This window comes from Adiantum capillus-veneris, chromosome 7 (assembly GCF_014529385.1).
Source record: "Adiantum capillus-veneris isolate H3 chromosome 7, ASM1452938v2, whole genome shotgun sequence".
Lineage (NCBI taxonomy): Eukaryota > Viridiplantae > Streptophyta > Polypodiopsida > Polypodiales > Pteridaceae > Adiantum > Adiantum capillus-veneris.
The window spans coordinates 77,128,804-77,140,682 of record NC_140937.1 but is presented as its reverse complement, the minus strand read 5'-3'; the positions used below and the strand labels follow the sequence as shown (position 1 = coordinate 77,140,682).

Genomic DNA, 11,879 nt, shown 5'->3' with positions numbered 1-11,879 from the left:
GCGTCGCTATAGAAACATTGATGATAGGTTTGCAGAATGGTAAAAATTCAACTTTTTTGTACCTATTTCTTTTGGCAAAACAAAAAATAGTGAGTGAGAAGCAATCATATGTTCTGATCACCAACCCATTGAACTTAACTAGGGAATTTATCTCAAGTCCTACAAAAATCCCTAATCTTATTTTTATGCAACAAAACGTAAGAAATGATTGTTTTGATGAAAATGTACTGGTCCATCGACTTTGGAGGCTTGGTCTGACCAAAAGATGAGAAATCTTACAAGTTTCTTATTTCTTACATGTGTAGTAGGCCTTGAACTATAACCTCATGGAAGGATTTTACAAAATGAGTTGATCTACTATGGTTTTGGAGGTTTTTTTCAAAACCCTGAAAGGACACTTTTATGTCCTGTTAGGTTACCAACCTAGTGTTAAGGATCGATGCACCGCCGTGTAGCCGTCATTGTACTTGCGGTACTCTCTCTCTCTCTCTCTCTCTCTCTCTTGCATGGGAGCACCAATTAGTTATACTGTGGTTTTCCTTGCATGGGGCACCATTTAAAAAAAAAAAAACTACTAGCCATCGTCAGCAATTGAAACAACCACTTCTCTCTCACAGCCGCTGGAAAGGGGGAAATGAGAAAACCACCAGCACACTCAGTGAATGCCTCTCTATAGCTCAGTGACTCCACAACACCCCTATCCCCTAGCAACCGCACATCTTGATACACAATCTGGAAACAACTATTAGCTCTACCTGTACGCAACCATCCCAAACTACATATACCCGACCACAAAGCTTTTACCTCAACCTTTGATCCTTCATAGCACCATACATTCACCTACAAGTAGTCTCGACACCCTCAGGAATTTGGAAACCGCTAGCATGCACTACATTCTCACAGAGAGCACATACACTTGACACACGATGAAATCACTCATATAACCGATGCATAATAATACACGAGAGTAGAGAGGAGGTTGATATAAACCTTAGAATAACTAGCAAATATCATGGTATAAATAGGGATTCAATGGCAAAGTTTTAATTTCCCTTCATCTAGCTACTCGGACCCTACCAACATGATGTCGTACTTTTCCTCCTCCTTGACACTCACTTTCTAATTGTCTTTGACTTTTTTCATTGATCACGGCCACCTCCTTGAATGTGAGCGCTACCAAGAAGCTACCAAAGCTTTTGGCCTTTAACAATGCTCTGTCCGGCTTCTCAACCTTTGGTAGCTATAGGTTGCACCCAAGCGCCTCCTCTTTGAGCGAGTGGTGCACCTCTTTGGATAGCCCGTGCTCACAGCATGTGCTCGACCTTTAACACCCTACAGTGCTCCTCTTGGCAATCCTCAGCATCTCAGCCAGCCCATGGCGTTTCGGCCTGGCCTAAATTTCGGACTCTGTGCCGACGTGGCAGGGAGTCGCGTGTATCGATAACCGGCAGTGCCCCCCCCCCCCCCCCCCCCCCCCCCCCTTTTAAACATCATTTATGTTTGAAGTCAGGTTGTTGACAACCAAAGTCTATACCCTAGTGATTGATTTATGATTTTCTTCGCGGCGCACGGGTTCAATACCTGCTAGGAATAGACCATCATGATAAATCAATTTTGGTGATTGAACTTATCGCCATTTGTGCAAATGCAGGGCCTTGCGAAAAATTCAAGTGCCGAGAAGTGACTTGATGGACCGGCTTGGTAGGTAAACATAAACGCCACATGGACGACTCTCAAGGGTGCCACATCCTTGAGATATGATCTTCAGCTTGAGATCCCAACCGTTCTTTCTCTGTCCTACTCACTGAATGTTCGCAATCTTGCATGACCACCAATCCCTGCAACGGTTTGCTCTCAGGCTCATTATTTGCAACCGGCCGGCTCGCTTCTATCTTCTGTGCTCTTCTACAATCAGCTCCAGGCACGTTGCACTGCTGTATCACACTACCTAATCGGCCTCCTTTGTGTTGCTAGCTCTTCCCCAGACACTGGCGGCTCCCTCCAGCAGCGCCATCCTCCCAGGCAAGAGGTTGCACTACTCTCCCTCTGTAGAACCAACTCTTCCAGGCGGCTCTACGCATGCAGCACCTTCATCTCCCTATATTTCAGCTTGTTGGACGCGAGCCCTTCGTTCACTCTCTCTTGCAATCTTCGGCCACCCTGCAGTACTGGCTCCTGATCTCTGGCCTTGCCTTGTGGTGACGACCGCCCACCCACAAATGGTGGCCCTCAATCAACTCCCCAATCAGCCCTTGGCGACCTCCAATCTACTGCTCAAAGCCACGCCACTTCTGGCGGCCTCTCTCTCGCTCACGGCCGAGCCCTCCTGCTTCTAGCACTGCCTTCAACCCCTGGCCCTTGATACCTTGCTGTGATACGGCACTTCTGCGTCTACTTGAAGTCCTTCCCGACCCTGCTCGGGCGGCCCATGCATTGGCCTTACGTACCTTGCTTAGCCCTCAAGGGCTGCCGCTTGCCAATTCCGGCCCTGTATTATGTCCAGCTCCTCCTTGCAAATGGCGACTCCCTCCAGCGACTTTCCCATGCAATTCATGCAATTTGCAGTGTGTTGTAGTAGCGCCACCCCGTATTCATTTTTTAAAAAGGTTTTTTAGCCAAAAAAAACCCTCAAACTTGGCCTTGTTACACACGCCCGCCATGGTAGACTTGAATGGATAAGAATTGCTGCTCAGCTTCCTATGGCAATGCTCGCCAGCTGATCTCACACCACATGATGTCCGTTAAAAAAACTCCTCTTGTACTGTCCACGATCGTAGGCCAACAATCGTCTATAGTTCTTTGCACACTAGATCTCTGACCAAAAGCACCACACCGAGAGTGATATTACGATATTACTGCTATGTCACCCACTTTAAGAGTCACCAAATAATGACCTTCAAGCTCGCAAAAACTTTGAACTCGCCCTGCTTTAGCACCCGTTCTGTGCTTTAGCACCCGTTCTGTATACACCATGACACCACCACTTGATGATACCCACTCACCCTTTTTGGCAAAGCTTTTGAATTGCGTTTGACCAGTTAAGAGCCACATCTGGCATACACATCCCAATCACATTTGCTGCAATCTGCATCTAGCACGTGTTCAAGCATTCCCCCATCATGCTACTGATTTCCACACACATGCTATTGGCTTCTCCCTGGGTCGACCACATCTGGCTGCACCATCATTGCCCACCCCCTCGTTGAGCATTCATGCTCAACCACATTATTATTTAGAAGAAAGAAGAGTGTATAGAGAGAATGATATAACATAGATATATAGTGGCTATATAGATAGGAGAGAGATAGAGAGAAAAGCATATGCTACATCATCCGCCAGGATTGAATGGAAAGCTCAAAGCCTCCCCAAACATGGTGTAGAGTCCACCTGGGTCAAAAAGAAAACATTGGCCGTGGCCATCCACCTGTAAAGCATGCACATTGAAGCCCCCCTTTGTACTTGTAGGCCAATAGACACGCCACCCTTCCAGCTCTTCATAGCTTGGAGCTTTGTCATCCTGCATCCATAAACCTTCCTGCCAACCATAAGCATACTTTCAATCACTTGAAGCATTGATACCATAAGCAGCTATCATGTCACTTGCTACAAAACCCTCATAGTAGAGTCCACTTCAAAAAAACCTCGCCACTGATACAAAAATACATGTAAAGCAACCTCCAATAACACATGTATCCATAGCATCAATAAAATAGCAAGACCCTGCCATTTGCCTCCACCTGCTGCATAGCCAAGCAAACCTGATCCCTTTGCAATCCTGTATCCAAACCCTCTGTAAATGGCTCCAAGGCCACCTTTTCATACTCAAGAGTATGACCTGCTAGAGCTTCAACTTGTTCATCCAATACCTCATCTCCTGCAAGGTTGGTGACACCTTCCTCTTTGAATGGAGCCTCACTCTCATAGGCTACACCTGTATCAGTTTCCTTAGAGTCATCTGCCGGAGCTAGATCTCCACGGCTACACACCAACTCCATAACTTCAAAGCGCACCTCGACATGCCCATCAAGGCAAGGTTGCCCCACCTCCTGCATAGACAAATCAACTTGACCTACCACAGCTTCTGTTCCTAGCTCCTGCAAGTCATCCTCAAAAACCTGCTCTTCAATTAGGTCGGGTGCACAATCAAACCATACCTCTTCTTCCAATAGGGACTCAACATCACAAGACACTCGATAGGGCTGTTGGACTGGCGAATCCACACAAGGTGTAATTAACACTATACTTCTCTTCGACCTTTAGCTAGGTGGTAGGGGCTGTTGGACTGGCAAATTCATACAAGGTGTAACACTATACTTCTCTTTGACCTTTAGCTGGGTGATAGGCAACTCGCATACATCTTTTTCCACTTCATCTACATGAAAAACATCATAATTTTCATACCTAGAAGAGATGGATTCTTTCTCCACATGCTATTTGTGTCCAAACTGCTGCTAGAGCTATGAGAACTGTCGGAGTACTCCTCTTCTGATCTTGCCAGTTCTTGAACCTTTGCTGTCATCCTCGTTGCTGGCTCTAGAACCGACACCTCTTCTTTAAGATCTTCTATCACCTCGTCCTCTTGAGGAAGCAAACTGAGTGGCACTCTGAATATGCCTCTCTGTATCTTTCAAAACCTGGTTGGCACTTGTTCTACCTCTTCTATCCTGGCATCTGCTTCATGTGCTTTGATCACATTCATATCAATAAAAAGAGGAGCTTTTACCTCTTGATGTTCATCAATTTGTTTGGGCCTGGGTCCACTGGTTACCATGATGGTAGACTGTAGCAATCCTGCCTCCATCTTCTTCTTCATCTTTCGACTCTTTGCTCTGACGACTTGGACAGCTTCGTCATAGGTCCTTGGATCTTCATAGTCCACCCTCTCACAAACATAGGGATGCGAGCAGGATAGAAACTTTTCCAGCTTAAAATATCCCGCATTGGTTGCTTGGGTAGCAGCCACAAAATCCCCCCAATAAGCTTCAAAATTATCAACAAAAGCATCGAAATTTTCACTTGCTTCCAGCAGCAAGCCTTTGAGCTTTGCATCTGCTTCTGAAGCCGACACCACATTTTGATACCTTTGCAGAAAGTGCTCTCGAAATCCGATCCAATTCTACTTGTGTCCATCTTCTAAGCCATCAAACCAAACTTTTGCTTTACCTCGCAGCACCAAAGGTAGACTAGTCGGGAACTTTGCTTCATCACCTGGCATCTGCAATACTGTCAGCATAAATAACTCAAAATCGGCAATCCACTCGTCACCATCTTCGTCTCCTTTTAACACTGGACCAAACTCCTGCTTCATCTTGACTCACGAACACTTTGTTAGGAAGCAATCAGTGGGTCCTCAGTGGGGGCACCACAAGATGGAAAGGGGGAAATGAGAAAACCACTAGCACACTCAGTGAATGCCTCTCTATAGCTTAGTGACTCCACATCACCCCTATCCCCTAGCAATCACACATCTTGATACGCAATCTGGAAACAACTATTACCTCTGCCCGTATCCAACCATCCCAAACTACATATACCCAACCACAAAGCTTTTACCTCAACCTTTGATCCTTCATAGCACCATACACTCACCTGCAAGTAGTCTGGACACCCTCAGGAATTTGGAAACCGCTAGCATACACTACATTCTCACGGAGAGCACATACACTTGACACACGATGAAATCACTCATATAACCGATGCATAATAATACACGAGAGAAGAGAGGAGGTTGATATAAACCTAAGAATAATTAGCAAATATCATGGTATAAATAGGGATTCAATGGTAAAGTTTTAATTTCCCTTCATCTAGCTACTAGAACCCTACCAACATGACGGCGTACTTTTCCTCCTCCTTGTGCTATCATTCACACTCACTTTCTAATTGTCTTTGACTTTTTTCCATCGATCACGGCCACCTCCTTGAATGCGAGTGCTACTAAGAGGCTACAAAATCTTTTGTCCTTTAACAATGCTCGTAAACGGCTTCTCAACCTTTGGTAGCTATAGGTTGCACCCAAGCGCCTCCTCTTTGAGCCAGTGGTGTACCTCTTTGGATAGCCCGAGCTCACAGCATGCCCTCGAACTTCAACACCCTACAGTGCTCCTCTTGGCAATCCTCAGCATCTCAGCCAGCCCATGGCGTTTCCCATGTCGCAACCTGGCTGTGATCTTCATCTTGAGATCCCAACCGTTCTTCCTCTGTCCTACTCACTAAATGTTCGCAATCCTGCATGACCACCAATCCCTGCAACAATGGTTGGCTCTCAGGCTCATGCTTTGCAACCGTCCGGCTCAGTTCTCTCCTCTGTGCTCTTTTACACTCAGCTCCAGGCACGTTGCACTGCTGTATCACACTACCTAATTGGCCTCCTTTGTGTTGCTGCTCTTCCCCAGCCACTCGCGTCTCCTCCAGCAGTGCCATCCTCCCATGCAATAGGTTGTGTTGTTCTCCCTCTGTAGAACCCACCCTTGCAGGCGGCTCTACGCACGCAGCACCTTCATCTCCCTATATTTCATCTTGTTGGACGTGAGCCCTTCCTTCACTCTATCTTGCAATCTTCGGCCACCCTGCAGTACTGGCTCCTAATCTCTGGCCTTGCCTTGTGGTGAAGACCACCCACCCACAAATGGTGGCCCTCGATCAACTCCCCAATCAGCCCTTGGCGACCTCCAAACTACTGCTCAAAGCCACGCCACTTCTGGCGGCCTCTCTCTCGCTCACGGCCATCGCTCACGGCCAAGCTCACCTGCTTCCAGCACTGCCTTCAACCCCTGGCCCTTGATACCTTGCTGTGATACGGCACTTCTGCGTCCACTTGAAGTCCTTCCCGACGCTGCTCGGGTGGCCCATGCACTGGCCTTACCTACCTTGCTTAGCCCTCAAGGGCTCCCGCTTGCCAATTCCGGCATTGTATTATGTCCAGCTCCTCCTTGCAAATGGCGACTCCCTCTTTCCCATGCAATCTGCATTGTGTTGTAGTAGTGCCACCCCGTATTCATTTTTTAAAAAGGTTTTTTAGCCAAAAAAAAACCCTCAAACTTGGCCTTGTTGCACCCACCTGCCATGGTCGACTTGAATGGATGATATTAAAAGAACTGTTGCTCAGCTTTCTATGGCAATGCTTGCCAGCCGATCTCACACCACATGATGCCCGTAAAAAAAACTCCTCTTGTACAATCCACGGTCGTTGGCCAACAATCGGCTATAGTTCTTTGCACACTAGATCTCTGACCAAAAGCACCACACTGAGAGTGATATTACGATATTACTGCTATGTCACCCACTTTGAGAGTCGCCAAATAATGACCTTCAAGCTCGCAAAAACTTTGAACTCGCCCAGCTTTAGCACCCATTCTGCATACACCATGACACCACCACTTGATGATACCCACTCACCCTTTTTGGCAAAGCTTCTGAATTGCATTTGACCATTTAAGAGCCACATCTGGCATACACATCCCAATCACATTTGCCGCAATCTGCATCTAGCACCTGTTCAAGCATTCCCCCATCATGCTATTGATTTCCACACACATGCTATTGGCTTCTCCCTGGGTCGACCACATCTGGTTGCACCACTACCATCCATCACTCTGTCACTCTATCTCTCTCTCCCTCCCTCCTTTCTTTGTCACTCCCACCGCACAATCACTCTCTCTCTACTGCTCAGTAAAGTGAGCATTTAGCTTGGCTTTCAACCGTACCATGACTGTGGGACTGCCTCCCTTCCCCGCAGCTCCCAATCTCCCTCAACTTCTCATGTGTCGAGCCCGGACATACACTATGGTGTACTCGCAGTAGACTTCTCGCAGGCCAGTCTCTTACTCTCGGCCTACATGCCTTATGCAGCTCCAGTGGACACTCCTTAGACACTTGGTCAAGTGCCTTAGAGTGATTGCTGACTTTACATGTGCATGTGACGTAGACTGACAAGTTTGCTTCTAATCCCCCCTTCTGAGCGGTAGCTGCCTTAATGTGTTACCAGCCAATATCCTCATATATTCTTTGGGTCCCGCTTAAGGTTACCTGGATATGTAGTGCACGAAATGATTGAGCTACCAGATGAGCCTAACTTACAGAGTACTAAAAAGAACAGGGAAAGCCTTGGTATCTATTTTGAACGCGACAGTAAACAATTGATTGGTTAGCCCGCTGAAAGAGAGTTGCGCTACAGCTGACATCTCCATCAGTATAAAGAACTGAAAAGTCCAATATTGAGAGTTGTACTGCGTCTGATATTGATTGTATACTTTTATTGACTTCTAGGTGGCGGTTTATATTGATAGACATAGCTGAGTGCCATGTACATTGCCTTAGTGGCAATGATTTGCCAATGGGCAGATGCTGTGGTGGGCCTAAATTAACTGTACCTTTTGGTGCTAAATGTCCCTCATATGTTTTTTTTTTAATAAACAACCTCTTTGTCGCAATTTAGTTGTATATCTGGCATCTTTGGGTCTTGCAACATTGGTTTGCGATTATGTGGATTGGTTAAAGCTTCATATTCTCAGGCTCAGATCCATTGGTCTTAAAAAAAGCTAGCAGTTTCGTGTGGAAGAGCACACGAAACTATGCCCTGTTGGATGAACTACCATGCGATTAGGTGGATTGTCTCTAGTGGAAAGAGTATCAACATTTCATCCCACTTTCTCTCTCTTTCTGTCTTCCCCAGTACAACTGCTTCCATTGGCGAGCAGTGAGGATGATGATACTGGTTTACTCTGACAATTTTAGACTTTTAGTCTTTCACTTTACTTAATTTTATTTTGTACCCAAGCATTGGATTAGATCCACAAGGATTGTCTCAGTTTCATCTCTTTAACCTTTTGAAATACGCACACACACACACATACTGTGCGTGTTCTATAAATTTTTTCATAGCTTAGAGTTCATGTTCACGTCCTTGTCAAAATAGATCAATTACATTAGCAGGCTTTTTCAAGTTTAATTTTTTTGTAAAATGATGGATATACAGTCTATAATACAAGACCTAAGCTAGGGGTTGATATTCAAAATTCCGTTATATATTTGGATAATGTATTTGTTACTAGTTTCTCTTCTTGCCACAAGTAGTAAACATTTAATTTTTTGCACTTATTGGGCCAAAATAAGGCAACAAATCGTTCCATATTGCTGATAGGTCCTTTCTTTTTATCTCATATAAATACTCTAAATTATCTACATGCGTACAATTTGTAAACCTTGAAGAGAAGAGACCCTAGTTGTAGTCTCAACCAAGTGAGATAAATCATGCTAATTGCCGAAAACCACCCCATTTTATTGTTTGATTTCAACGGATCGAGACAGGTAGTGAGTGATCTTGCTGTTGTACTTTTGATATTCTTCTTAAGCTCACTCTTAGCTCATACTATGGTTATGACTAGGTAGATCCCTACCATTTGGAGTGAGTGTCACTGGTTAATGAATCTCTACCTTGCATCTCAATTCTAATCATCAACTTACCCTACCTCCATTTCACAGATGGGCCATGTTTTCTTTAGTTATCACACGTATATTGACACTTTCTCCACAATTTTACATTACAATTTTGTTAGTCATTGGGATATATTCATGTTGTATCCAATGTTTTAAAAACATTGTTGCTGCTAGATATGTAAACTATTGCTTAATTTCATTTTTAAGTAGATCGTACATTTGATTATTGTAAGATCTCCCCTCACAGTACAATATTGAAATTTTGTGTGCTTATTTTGTGGAACTCTAAAACTCTCACCCGGCACATGGAATGCGTATTCTAACCAGGCATCAAAACTTCTCTCTTTTGTTACCTAGAAGGGTGCGGGGATGATGTTTTCATATACTCTACTTATGCGGCCATACATTTCACTCGTACACTCATTCTTAACAATTTCAAAATTAATTGGATCGTTGACCTTTTGATTTCAAGTATGTATTGATGGTATAATAAATGGTGTTTACAAGAACATCAAGTAGTATGAGAGTTATATTGCTAAACACATGAGTGAGCCTCACGCTCACCACACAAATAGGTAGTACATATTTCGATGCAAAATATCCTTATGGTATGTATATCACATACATCATTCCCCTCTTATTATTTCATTTCTCTTCATTGTGTTCTAAGCTGAATACTCAAACACTACTAAGGTCATGGATTCTACTTTATTGAAACAACTTTTTATTGAGATGATTTGTCAATAAGCTTTACAGTTACTCATGTGGGCTAAGGTGCTCTGGGATACTGAACAAAAAAAAAACTTGTATGTACTTTGTTATACTGCACAATGGTGTCAATCACGAAAAAACAAAATCTCCTTTATGTCTTGTCTAGTCCATTGGTCACAAGGACACAGATTTGCCGGTTTAGGTAGTGTGTAAATGCTCATCCTGGTGCAGATATGCCGATTTAGGCAGCACATTGATAAATTTGAGATTCTTGATTTTTAAACAATATCCACTGCAGATTTGCCGATTTAGGCAGCACGTTTTATTATTGCAGATTTGCTAATTTAGGTAGCACACCTTATTGGTGTAGACTAGCTGGTTGAGGCAACACCGATCACAAAATCATGCTGTAGCGGCTGGCCACCACTGTAACTGGTATGATTTTGTTACCTGAGTATACAAAATGAAGGATATTTGGATTTGGATTTGGTATATGATGATTTTCTATCGCCATAGTATTTATGAAAGTGAAATTAAGATTGATGAGAATTAATTTATGCAATGATGAGTGTGACCAAGGATATCCTGATTCATGAGGGTATGACATATACTGCTTATTCTAGTGGTATGGGACACTAGAATAGGTAGTATGTGGATGACGGTAGGCATACGCAAGGTTGTCTAATTTTATGGATTTTTCTTTTACTATTTGATACAGATTTCTAACCATTGTTTTTGACAAGTATTGTTTGCATATTTTTATTTTTGCAACTGAGGACAATTGCTTTTCAACGGAGAGGTAATGTTATAGAAATGATGTTTTATTATTGACCAAGAAGGATAAAGTGTTTAATTGGAATGAACGTGCTCAAGCTAGTTTTGAGAAACTCAAAGAAGGTTTGGTGAATGTTATAGAATTGATATTTTATTATTTATTGCAGCTGAAATGTGGAAAATAATAGACCGAGCTAGGCCTATGCGAATGGAAATATATATATATTGAACATTTTATTATTCAAGTGCTCTTTATGAGCTTTGGCCATTTATGACCGGCCGACCAGTTTGTAATCACTTTGACCATTCAAGAAATACGTGCAAGAGGGAAATGGTCACTCTTGCACGGAGAGAGATTGCACCCAGTGTCTGTGTATTTTTCTCCCCTCTCTTCTCGTCTCTCTCGCCGTGCCAGTGTAACATTCCGCTTTAGGAGCTGGTGTACCTGCACAAGCTCTCTTACTCTATCTCGCTCACTATCTCTCTCTGTTCGTGTATCACGTGATTATGCGCTTATGGGATTGCCAGGTATGCTGATTAGTCTATTTTATATCTTGCAGTACATTATCATTGGTATTTTTGCAGGGCCTTCCGCGCTCCTGTTTGTAGTAGTGAATGCCCCCATACTACAGCTGCCAGAATTCTCAAAGACATTCACTGTGCAAGTGGACAAGCAATTGGTGGCGTTCTCTCTCAAGAAGGAAAACTATTAGCTTATAAATCTCCTAAGTTACATATACATGAGTTAAATTACACTACACATGACTTGGAATTACTGGCCGTTGTGCATGCTCTTAAAGTATGGTGACATTATCTTCTTGGAAGGAGATTTGAACTACATACCGACCATAAAGGCCTAAAGTGGATATACACCTAACCTGACTTTAATATGCGGCAACGAAGATGGATGGAGTTGTTATCAAAATATAATTTTTGGATTGAATATAAACTTAGAA

The 11,879-nt window shown here is 43.6% G+C and overlaps 1 pseudogene; it reads right to left on the bottom strand.

The window, feature by feature from the left end:
- Nucleotides 1-1,513: 1,513 nt before the first annotated feature.
- On the bottom strand, nucleotides 1,514-6,902 carry LOC147454093 (uncharacterized; annotated as a pseudogene).
- Nucleotides 6,903-11,879: the final 4,977 nt, after the last annotated feature.